Source organism: Tupaia chinensis, unplaced genomic scaffold, assembly GCF_000334495.1.
Source record: "Tupaia chinensis unplaced genomic scaffold, TupChi_1.0 Scaffold146828_1, whole genome shotgun sequence".
In the NCBI taxonomy this organism is placed as follows: Eukaryota; Metazoa; Chordata; class Mammalia; order Scandentia; family Tupaiidae; genus Tupaia; species Tupaia belangeri.
The window spans coordinates 336,126-347,397 of NW_006206682.1; the positions used below are offsets into that span (position 1 = coordinate 336,126).

General features: G+C 39.8%; 1 long non-coding RNA gene across 2 annotated transcripts in view; it reads left to right on the top strand.

The window, feature by feature from the left end:
- The window catches only part of LOC102486337 (uncharacterized), a 51,040-nt gene extending 43,702 nt beyond the window's left edge, over positions 1–7,338 (top strand). Inside the window, exon 4 of one of the 2 annotated variants that reach the window (XR_003548023.1) lies at positions 7,310–7,338. This is a non-coding gene — a long non-coding RNA (uncharacterized LOC102486337). Of the gene's footprint in view, positions 1–1,090; positions 1,122–7,309 lie in introns of those variants that run through there. The other variant, XR_337511.3, reaches the window with a different exon arrangement.
- The last annotated feature ends 3,934 nt before the right edge of the window (positions 7,339–11,272 follow it).

An 11,272-nucleotide genomic window follows, 5' to 3' on the forward strand; every position in this document is an offset into this window, starting at 1 on the left:
CGCTAACTGCTGGTTCCCATTTTTTTTTTTTGGGGGGGGGAGAGGTTTTTGCTATAGGGTGCGTGCGCTTGCCTGACAGACAGAGAGAGACACAGAGACAGAAAGCGAGAAATCACCCCCCGGGGGGATGGCCATGCTGCAATCCCTTCTCCTCCATTCTCTCGGGATCTTGGGCACGCACGCACACGCGTCCGGCATGAGTTATAAGCCACCGGGTCTGGGACTTGAACCGCGGTCGACTACGTGGGAGTCCAGTGACATAGCCATTACACTAACTGCTGGTCCCTCCGAAACTGTTTTTCATTTAACATTTTGAATATACTTTCCCATTCTTTCCTTGCTCTCATTGTTTCTGATGAGAGGTCAGAGGTTAGCCTGATTGGATAACCTTTATAAGTGACCTGACATTGCTCTCTTGCCAATTTTAGTATCTTGTCTTTGTCTGTAGATTTGGCCAGTCTTGCTATGATGTGCCTTGGAGAAGATCTTCTTAGGTTGATTCTATTAGGGGTCCTTGGTATTTCTTGGGTCTGGATATTTGAATGCCTCTCTAGGTTTGGAAAGTTTTCTTCCAGGATTTCATGGAATAGATTATCAATGCCCTTATTAGTTTCCTCACCTTCTGGGACACCGATTATCTAGATGTTTGGGTGATTAATGCTGTCTAGTATTTCTCGTATAGTATTCTCATTGTTTTGGGTTATTTTATTAGTTTTTTTGGTTGTTTTTCCTATATCAGAAGTTTGGCATTCGGTATCCGAGATTCTATTTTCTGCATGGACTAATTCGTTTTTAATAATTTTGACGGAGGTTTTGATTTTCTGAAAAGCAGCCTTCATCTCTAATAGCTCCATTTGATTCGTTTTTATGCTGTGTATTTCCTCTTTCAGATCTTTTGGGTTATTTTATTAGTTTTTTTGGTTGTTTTTCCTATATCAGAAGTTTGGCATTCGGTATCCGAGATTCTATTTTCTGCATGGACTAATTCGTTTTTAATAATTTTGACGGAGGTTTTGATTTTCTGAAAAGCAGCCTTCATCTCTAATAGCTCCATTTGATTCGTTTTTATGCTGTGTATTTCCTCTTTCAGATCATGGAAGAACTTCCACATCTCCTGGAACTCATTGTCTTTTTTCTTCTGCAACTTCTGAAGTTCATTATCTCTCAGCTCCTGCATCTCATTTAGCTTTGTCATTATAAATATTCTGAATTTTCTATCAGACATTTATCTTTGGGCAGGGCACAGAGCAGGATGGAGGGTGGTTGAAGTCACTGGCTGTTTATACCAACATGTTTCATGACAGATTTCGGTGGGTGCTAAAGGTGTGGACCACTGAGCTCTGCCCCTTTCCAGTATTTGACGGTGTTGGTTAGTTGGAATGAAGGGGAGTTAATCCACACCCATAGCTTCCCTTACTGCAAACTGTCTACCTCAACTTCTCCAATCTACAATAGTCTCCATAAAACACACATTACCTCTTCTGGGTGCTTGTCAAACAGTCTGCTTCAACAAAATACTACCACTGTTTACGTTATGCTGGATGATGAAACGAAGGAATTTGGGGAGAAGAAAATCTCACAATTTCCAACATGTACGTAAGCAAGAAACTACCTCACCAGCAAGGGGATAATTCAGCTCCGCACCACCTGAAGTAATCAAGAGCAGAGGCCACAGGAGTGGTCCTGAGACAGCTGTAACACCGAAATGATGGATTTAAGCATCGTTCACTCTGGATCACAAGTCTGCATTATGCACTTGAGGGTTTTCTAAAGTACTGAAGGCAAGAGCAATTAATTTGCACACTCTTTCAAGACTTACAAAACCTTGGATTTCAGCATATCTGTGTCCAAAGGATTATAGCTAAAAGAAACTGAGTCAGCTTTTTCTCTCAGAAAATTATTCAAGGGGAAGGGAAACAGCTGTACTTTATGCTGCTCTGGACAATGTGGTCACCACTGACACTGCTAAGCAATGTACCTTATAGAGATTTCCAGTTCAGAGAGGAAACTGACTTTCATTTGACTCTCTCCATTCTATCCCGACTCATGCACACTTACAGACACTCAAATACACACTAACAAACACACAAGGATTACTATGGGGTCATTTAAGTTTTATAATATTAAGAAGCATAAGGTAGCTAAAAGTTGCTACATATTTTGAACACACTGAAAAATAAAAAATTGTTACAAGAAAAATTACCAACAAGCGAAAGTTACCCACTAAAATCTGCTGTGCATCTTTTTTTTTTTTTTTTTTTGCCAGAGGGTACATGTGCTCACCAGAGAGAAAGAGGGAGAGAGACAGAGATAGAAAGAGGAGGAGGAGATAGAGAGTGTCCCCCAATAGGGCATGGTCACGTCGGAATCTTTTCTCCCCCATTTCTCCATCCCATCAGGATTTTGAACACACATGCATACATGCCCAGCATGTTTCACAAGTTTCTAGTTCAAAACTCAAACTGTGTTTCTCAAACTGCTGGGCCTGGGATTTGAACTGCCTGGTCAGCCATGTGGGATCTGGCTCCTTATACCGCTATGCCCTGGGACCAACCCCTGCTTTGCATTTTAATTCAAGTTTAGCCCAACCTAACACAGTGGTCACAGTGCTATTAGGCACTCAGTAAATCTTTGTTGAATAAATGAATTTATGGATACCACATATTTTTTAGGCAAAAACCCAAGATATAAATGGAAAAATTGAGGAATTTATATAATTTCCAGGAAGAGGGTGTTAGCTCTTAGCTGTGATAAGAAAAAGAATTTGGTCTGATGTTTACCCATATTTATGCTGGGCATAGAGTTATATTTTAGGGATGATAAATTCAGACCTTCAAGCTTTAAAAATATGTAGAAAATAAGAGAAAATGCTTTCACCATAAAATGTCACTGACTTGAAATTCAAAGTACATTAGCAACTAGGTTTTTAAAAAAAATCCTCTTAACACTTGACTCAAAATCATATCCTTTAAATGTTAAGGTGAAACTATGTTGTGATTTTCCATAGTTAAATTTGCTTCTGAAACTATTCTTCCTTCTGATAGCTTTCTCTTCATTCTTCCCCCATTGTGTGACATTTAAAAGAGCATTAAAATAAGAGTTTACATCAAAAGTATGTGAGACAAAACCATAAGGAAAATGTCCATCGCACCACATATCAAAGCTATCTGTTATACTCTCTTTGTACTTAGTCATATCTGTCCATTCACAAAGCTTACACTTAGTGGATATCTCTTCAAATATTTACTGAGCACCATGTGGCAGGCACTGTGCCCAGCATGAGGGATGAAACAGATCACTCTTGCCCCATAGAGGTAACAGTGAGGGTAGACAGACAGATACTAAATGATCACACAATTCATTCATTGAAATTGTGATTTGGACCATAAAGTCAAGTGCAGTCTTCTTTATCAAGGACAACGGACTTAATTCTTGCATTAGCGGCAGCTACTGAACGATTTTCATCGGGAAGTGATGTGACCAGATCCACTTTCAGTCACTCTGGCCAAAATGAGACAAGAGGACTTGAGTGAGTCAGGGCATATGTTGAGCAATCAATGAGCAGTCTGAGCTAAAAGAAACTGAGTCAGCTTTTTCTCTCAGAAAATTATTCAAGGGGAAGGGAAACAGCTGTACTTTATGCTGCTCTGGACAATGTGGTCACCACTGACACTGCTAAGCAATGTACCTTATAGAGATTTCCAGTTCAGAGAGGAAACTGACTTTCATTTGACTCTCTCCATTCTATCCCGACTCATGCACACTTACAGACACTCAAATACACACTAACAAACACACAAGGATTACTATGGGGTCATTTAAGTTTTATAATATTAAGAAGCATAAGGTAGCTAAAAGTTGCTACATATTTTGAACACACTGAAAAATAAAAAATTGTTACAAGAAAAATTACCAACAAGCGAAAGTTACCCACTAAAATCTGCTGTGCATCTTTTTTTTTTTTTTTTTTTGCCAGAGGGTACATGTGCTCACCAGAGAGAAAGAGGGAGAGAGACAGAGATAGAAAGAGGAGGAGGAGATAGAGAGTGTCCCCCAATAGGGCATGGTCACGTCGGAATCTTTTCTCCCCCATTTCTCCATCCCATCAGGATTTTGAACACACATGCATACATGCCCAGCATGTTTCACAAGTTTCTAGTTCAAAACTCAAACTGTGTTTCTCAAACTGCTGGGCCTGGGATTTGAACTGCCTGGTCAGCCATGTGGGATCTGGCTCCTTATACCGCTATGCCCTGGGACCAACCCCTGCTTTGCATTTTAATTCAAGTTTAGCCCAACCTAACACAGTGGTCACAGTGCTATTAGGCACTCAGTAAATCTTTGTTGAATAAATGAATTTATGGATACCACATATTTTTTAGGCAAAAACCCAAGATATAAATGGAAAAATTGAGGAATTTATATAATTTCCAGGAAGAGGGTGTTAGCTCTTAGCTGTGATAAGAAAAAGAATTTGGTCTGATGTTTACCCATATTTATGCTGGGCATAGAGTTATATTTTAGGGATGATAAATTCAGACCTTCAAGCTTTAAAAATATGTAGAAAATAAGAGAAAATGCTTTCACCATAAAATGTCACTGACTTGAAATTCAAAGTACATTAGCAACTAGGTTTTTAAAAAAAATCCTCTTAACACTTGACTCAAAATCATATCCTTTAAATGTTAAGGTGAAACTATGTTGTGATTTTCCATAGTTAAATTTGCTTCTGAAACTATTCTTCCTTCTGATAGCTTTCTCTTCATTCTTCCCCCATTGTGTGACATTTAAAAGAGCATTAAAATAAGAGTTTACATCAAAAGTATGTGAGACAAAACCATAAGGAAAATGTCCATCGCACCACATATCAAAGCTATCTGTTATACTCTCTTTGTACTTAGTCATATCTGTCCATTCACAAAGCTTACACTTAGTGGATATCTCTTCAAATATTTACTGAGCACCATGTGGCAGGCACTGTGCCCAGCATGAGGGATGAAACAGATCACTCTTGCCCCATAGAGGTAACAGTGAGGGTAGACAGACAGATACTAAATGATCACACAATTCATTCATTGAAATTGTGATTTGGACCATAAAGTCAAGTGCAGTCTTCTTTATCAAGGACAACGGACTTAATTCTTGCATTAGCGGCAGCTACTGAACGATTTTCATCGGGAAGTGATGTGACCAGATCCACTTTCAGTCACTCTGGCCAAAATGAGACAAGAGGACTTGAGTGAGTCAGGGCATATGTTGAGCAATCAATGAGCAGTCTGCTACAGTAGTACCTTCCACCAAAGGCCACATTCCAGGTGACATATGATCATGGCATGATCTAGAGTGATACCACTGGAGATGGTGAGAACAACAGTAACGCATCTGATAATAGTAACCAAGGCTGTCATTTGCTGTGCCACTCTCCTGTTTAAGCAATTTCAATTACTATTCATTTAATACCAATTTTTATTATTAAGGACACAGGCATAAAGAAGTTCAGTATCCTGTCCGTGGTCACACACCTAGCAGTGGCATGAACTCAGAGACACAGTCTCTAAAGCTCAAGTTTGTAACTGCTCTATAAGCTTCTAAACTGAATTAGACCTTCTGACTGCTCGGACAACTACCTGGTTTTCCAGAGTGCTGGCAATTTATTCATTCCCTGCCCAGTCCTTTTCACTGCTGTTCAACAGGTTAAAGATTTTCTCATGGGTCAGCTAAAGAGAACACTTTCAGTGGGAATTCTCTATGCCTTGTTCTTATTTCCCATGCTCTTCCTGGTCTTAAAAATGAATGTGTCTTGAGATTGCATGCATTGACCTGTACTGAAAATTCACATTGGAATTTCTTCATGAAATTCTTTTCTGCACAAACCATGGGTCATAGAACAGAGCTCAGCTGTAAATTCTGATGCCTCCATTTGAAAAGATCTGTTAATGTTGAGAATAAATATGACTCATCAATCTTGAGCAGCAGATGTAAGCTGAAGAAAATTGTTAATTTACAGGGTCACTTCACTATGGGAGCCTGAACAGAAATGTCAATTTATAAGTTGTGACCCTATTACTGATTTTACTGTTTGAGACAGTGTTGCATTAAAATGAACTAGATGGACTAGGAGCTGGGCTGACTCCGGTCCGGTCAGAAGTTAGCAGATCCAGGGACCAGGAAACTCAAAGAGCCTGCCAGGTGTCTGCAATGTTCCCGAGGAAAGGCGGAATGGCAGAGAGGTCTGCTTATCAGGAAGGAATAAGTGGGAAGGGATTGAGAATCAAGATATGAGGCAGAGTCCAGAGAGTTAAGCTTTTAGAACTGGAAAGGATCATCTAGCCCAATATGCTGAAGCCCAAGATCAAGAGAGAACATATAGCAGAACTAGTTTAAAAACCCATCTCTCCATACCACATTATCTCCATAAATAAAGCTCTGACAATTTCAAAAGGGAACTTCTTACGAGTCCTCCTCTTGTACCTTTACGTCCCTCTACCAATTCCATTTTCCACCTAAAAGCCAGAACGTTCTTAAAAGATAAAGCAGACTGAGGTCAGCAGGTGGTATGGTAGTTAAGGCTCTAGACTCCAATATGGCTGACCACGGTCCAGGCATGGACCAAGCAGCTTCAAAATCACGCCAGGGCATATGTATGCATGCCCAAAATCCCATGAGGAGAGAGAGGAGACAGGATTGTGATGTGGCCATACCCCTAGGGGCAATTTCTCACTTTCTCTCTCTGTCTCTGTCTCTCTCTCTCTCTCCAGCAAGTACATGCGCAACTATGGTAAAAAAAAAAAAAAAGATAAAGTAAATCATGTCATTTACCTGCTCAAAACTGCCAATGTGTGTTCAAAACACAGAATAAGATCCAGGCTCCTTACCCTTAGTCTCTGAGGGCTGGCCTCTGCTGACCTTCGCAATGCAGCCCACCATATGGCCGCCACACCAGCTTTTCTCTGGTCCTCCAATAAACCAAGCTGATCCCACTTTGGGGCTCTGAACACTTACCCCTCACACCCTGTAAAAGTTTGGCTTTTCTCACCCTTCAGCTTAACTGTCACCTCGTCAGAAAAGCCTCCGTTTATAGCCTCCTCCCTATACCCCACCACTCTCTTCCCCACTGTTAGTGTTTAGCTAGAACCCTAACATGATTTTATGATCCATGAGGGCTGGTCGTAGGACTCAGTTGGCACTGCATCCAGCACCTAAAATAAGGCCTAGAGGAGTAGGAGCTTACTTACTGAACATATCAAAGTATCATAAAACTATCATGCTCCTCCTGTAGAGTGAATGTGTTTTCTTCTTTTTTTGGCAGCGGAGAGGTCTTTGGGAGTATGTGCTCACCAGAGAGACAAAAAGTGAGAAATCACCCCGCAGGAGTGATGGCAACGCTACAATCCCTTCTCCTCCATTCTCCTCTATGGATATTGGGCACACACGCACATGGCCTGGCATGAGTTTAAGCCGCTGGGTCCAGGACTCAAACTGTGGTCAACTGCATGGGAGTCCTGCAACATGGCAATTACACCAACTGCTGGTCCCTGAATGTGTTTTCATAATGTTTCAGTTTTCAAGTTCCGGAAATAGAACATATAAAGAAGAAAAGCAAGGAGAGAAGAAATGAAGCTGCCCATAGAGTGGTTTTAATAAGGATTAAATATATATTTATTAAGCCCTATCTTATACATGCTATTTTTTAACTTCATACTTTGCAGAAAGAAAATTGTGACTGCCAAAATTACAAAAATGTGGTTTTGATTTATAATAATGTAGAAATAGTTTTAATAAGTTGTTAAATCTTGTTTATTTCTGGGGCTTCACTGAATTTTCCTTTTCATGAAATTATTATTTAAAGTTCTAGTCAGGGAATTAATGTCAATGATTTAAATGAATTTCTTTATATGCAATTAATTTGGATTGGAAGACAATAAAACAGTTGGAATTACTTTTAACAAATTGTACATTTTTTCCCCTTCATGTGCTCTATTGATAGCATTAGAGAAAGTTACTGCTGTAGTTTCATATTTAACATGGACGTATTTGGTTTGGTGGGAATGAGAGAGCTAAAAAAAAAAAAAATCCACATGCTCCTCACATATACCTTAAAGTAATAAAAACACCAAGAGGTCAGGATTTCCTAATAAGTAACATTCAATCATGTTCTATGTATTTGAATTTTGTTTTAAAGAAATTAGTTTGGGGAGAAAACATCCCAGAGAGAGAAGCTGAACTTTAAGGAGATAAATAAATTAATGTGTAATGCATTTTTAAACTCATGAATAGCTAATGAGTTTCTTAACCTGTAAAAGCATTAGGTATTTTTCCCTAGGAGAGATGGGGTTTACCTAATATCTCAGAAATGTAAAAGCACTTACAAGAAAGGCTTAGTGATTTAAAGAAGAAAAAGGTAGTTTTCTGACTCCCTAAAACTAGACACAACTACAGTTTTAACTGCCCAATAATTTAGTCAAACTGGAAGACAATATTAAAAATGTTACAGGGAGCAGCTGAGAAGTTGATGTATCATTAGGCTGCAAACTGTGTTCTGGAAACAGCCAAAATTAATGATGGCAAAGTCTCTGAGCAAATGCAAAGAAAAAGACTTGAAAAACTGATTTATCGTCTATGAAAAAGTAGAGCAGATTAGACATACTTTATTTACTTTGAGGATAATGACATTAATCCTTTGGAATTCAGAACCAAAATATATTAAAGAAAACCATGAATATAAAACAAGAGAGCAAAATAGATCTAAGAGAGAGCTGTTATTTGGATGCCCACCACAAAGCAACTTTTGGTGGATGAAGCTCCTTCCTGTCAATAATCATTCAAACCTCTACATTACCAGGGGCACATCCTATTCTGCCCTCCCTCAAGATGAAAGCTACTTGGAAAGCAGGGTAAAACAGGATAAAGAAAACTGCATGGATAACAGGGTAATGAAACAGGATAATTAATTCCACGCAGATAGATGCATTCAATCTGAAGCCCCAATTAGCCTATTCCAGAATCAACCAGTTCACATCATTGAACGTATATCAAGTCAGGGCCCAAAAGTATATGCATACCCCTCAACGGGAAATTTTGCAGACATCACCCAAATGTTAGTAAATCTAATCCTAAATCAAGTTGGATTAACAATGAAACTGAAAATTGTTTAACCTTCATGCACCTACGTTACACCCATGTTTCAGTGGGGAAAACAAAATACAAGGAGTTCAGGAACTTTCCCCAAGGACAAGTAGCTGGTAACTGACAATGTAATATTTGAAGCCAGGCACTCTGGCTCCTGTTTTCACACTTTTCTTTGTGTATGTGTGCAAGTTTACTACAGGGCACTTGCACCTTCCCTCATTCCCTTCTCCATTCTCCTCTCGGTATTATGGGCACACGCTCACACACGACCAGTGTGTTTATCAAGCGACCAGGTCCAAGACCTGAACCACACAGTTGGATGTGGGATCCAGCACCTTAACCTCTACATCACCGGTTGCTCCAATACTACATCCTCTTAATGATGATACAATTAAGCCACTTACTGAGATTCTTGTTTAACTGTCACAGTTCTACATGAATACAGTTAGGTTTCTTGTGAAGATGCCATGACACCCTCATGCCTGGGTACAGGCATGGGGGTTAGAGGGCCTCTGTTCAGACAGAAGTCATTACACCCGTCTATTTCTCACCAAAGTGTTCACTGGGTTTCTCCCATGTGGGGCACTAGCATTAAACAACTCATCAGTAAAACTGAATGTCTTTTTCTCTTGAGAAAGAGAGAGAGAGAGCCTGGACAGGGTCTCACTATGCTGCAATCTTCCCCCAGCCTCCCAGCCAACCAGGATCATAGACATGCTCAGTGTGTCCAAGTTGACCTGAGATCTGAACCCGGGTCTTCCATATGGCTCCAGCATCACACAGCTGTGCCTTAATGCTTGTGCCATCAAAAGATTAATTCTTTTTAGTTTTCAAAATATAGATTTTTGGGGTCATGAATCTGTTTATTTTCATCCACATGTACTGAGTTTTAACCTCAGACTACGGAAGGTGCATGTCTAATTCGATATAGTTCATACACAGAATTAGAAATTATAAGGATTCAATTATCATTTCAACAAATATAGCCAAAGTTTCTGTATTTTAAAAATGACCTACAAGTCACAGTGTAGCCCATATGGTGGCACTGCAAGTAGTATTACTCAAATTCCAATATGTCTAAAAGAATCTGTACACCCCTTTAAGTGTGTTAATAGTGATATTTAAGATATATTTTATAAAATGTTTGAAATGCCCTTTCAGTTGAATTTAACCAATACAACTCAGTATCTTTCAACAATATAAATTAAGCAAGTCTCTTTTCAAAAGGCATAATAATGGGGTCTGATGGCGACACTGTGGTAAAACCTGACACCTGGCAAGGCAATCCCACAGGGGAAGGTTCCTGATTCAAGTCCGAAGAAAAGTCCTGATACAATGTAACTGCCTAGTGCACAACATTTAGTATACATCTTAAAATATTAATTCAATTATTCTTGCTGGGGTAGGGTTGAACAAATAAAGCTCTTTCAAGCCCATGCACAGAAGAGAGGAGCTTCTGCTTGAGATCTTTCCTAAAATGTCTCTCGTTTTATAGCTCTAACAGCAAAGGTCCCTCCTCAGCCCCTGTGCTTAGGCATTTATGTAATTCTGGGAGAACACAGAGCATATTAGCCATAGTCACTGACTTTGATAAATCACCTAGGTTCTATGGAACGCAAAAGGATATTGTAAGTAGGAATGCAATACTGTCCATGATAATAGCTAGAGGTCTCCAGAGAAAGGCACACATTTAAATATGGCAAAACCTAGGAATGAGGATGGTGAACAGCCAGGGCCTAGTTTCAGCTCCACTGAGTGGCAAATAACAGTAGATGATGGTCTATCTGCCATCAGCCATCATCCTTCTGAAAGCTGCCTTCATGCAGACCAATGCACACCATTGATCATCACTGGTCTGCAGATGGTCATTTTGGCTACGCCACTTTAAAGGGGATCCACCAGACTTGTTTTACCGTTTGTTTTTAATATTAAAACCATATTGTGAGCTGGGCCAGCAGATGGTGCAGAAGTTAAGGCATCTGGATCCCATATGGCCAACTGAACAGTTCAAGTCCCAGACATGGCAGCTTGAAAAACATGTTGGGCCCATGTGCAGGCATGCCCAAAAATCCCAAGAGGAGAGTAGAAAAAAAGGGATTAAGGCATGGTCATCTCCCTTAGGGATGATTTCTCATTTTCCTTT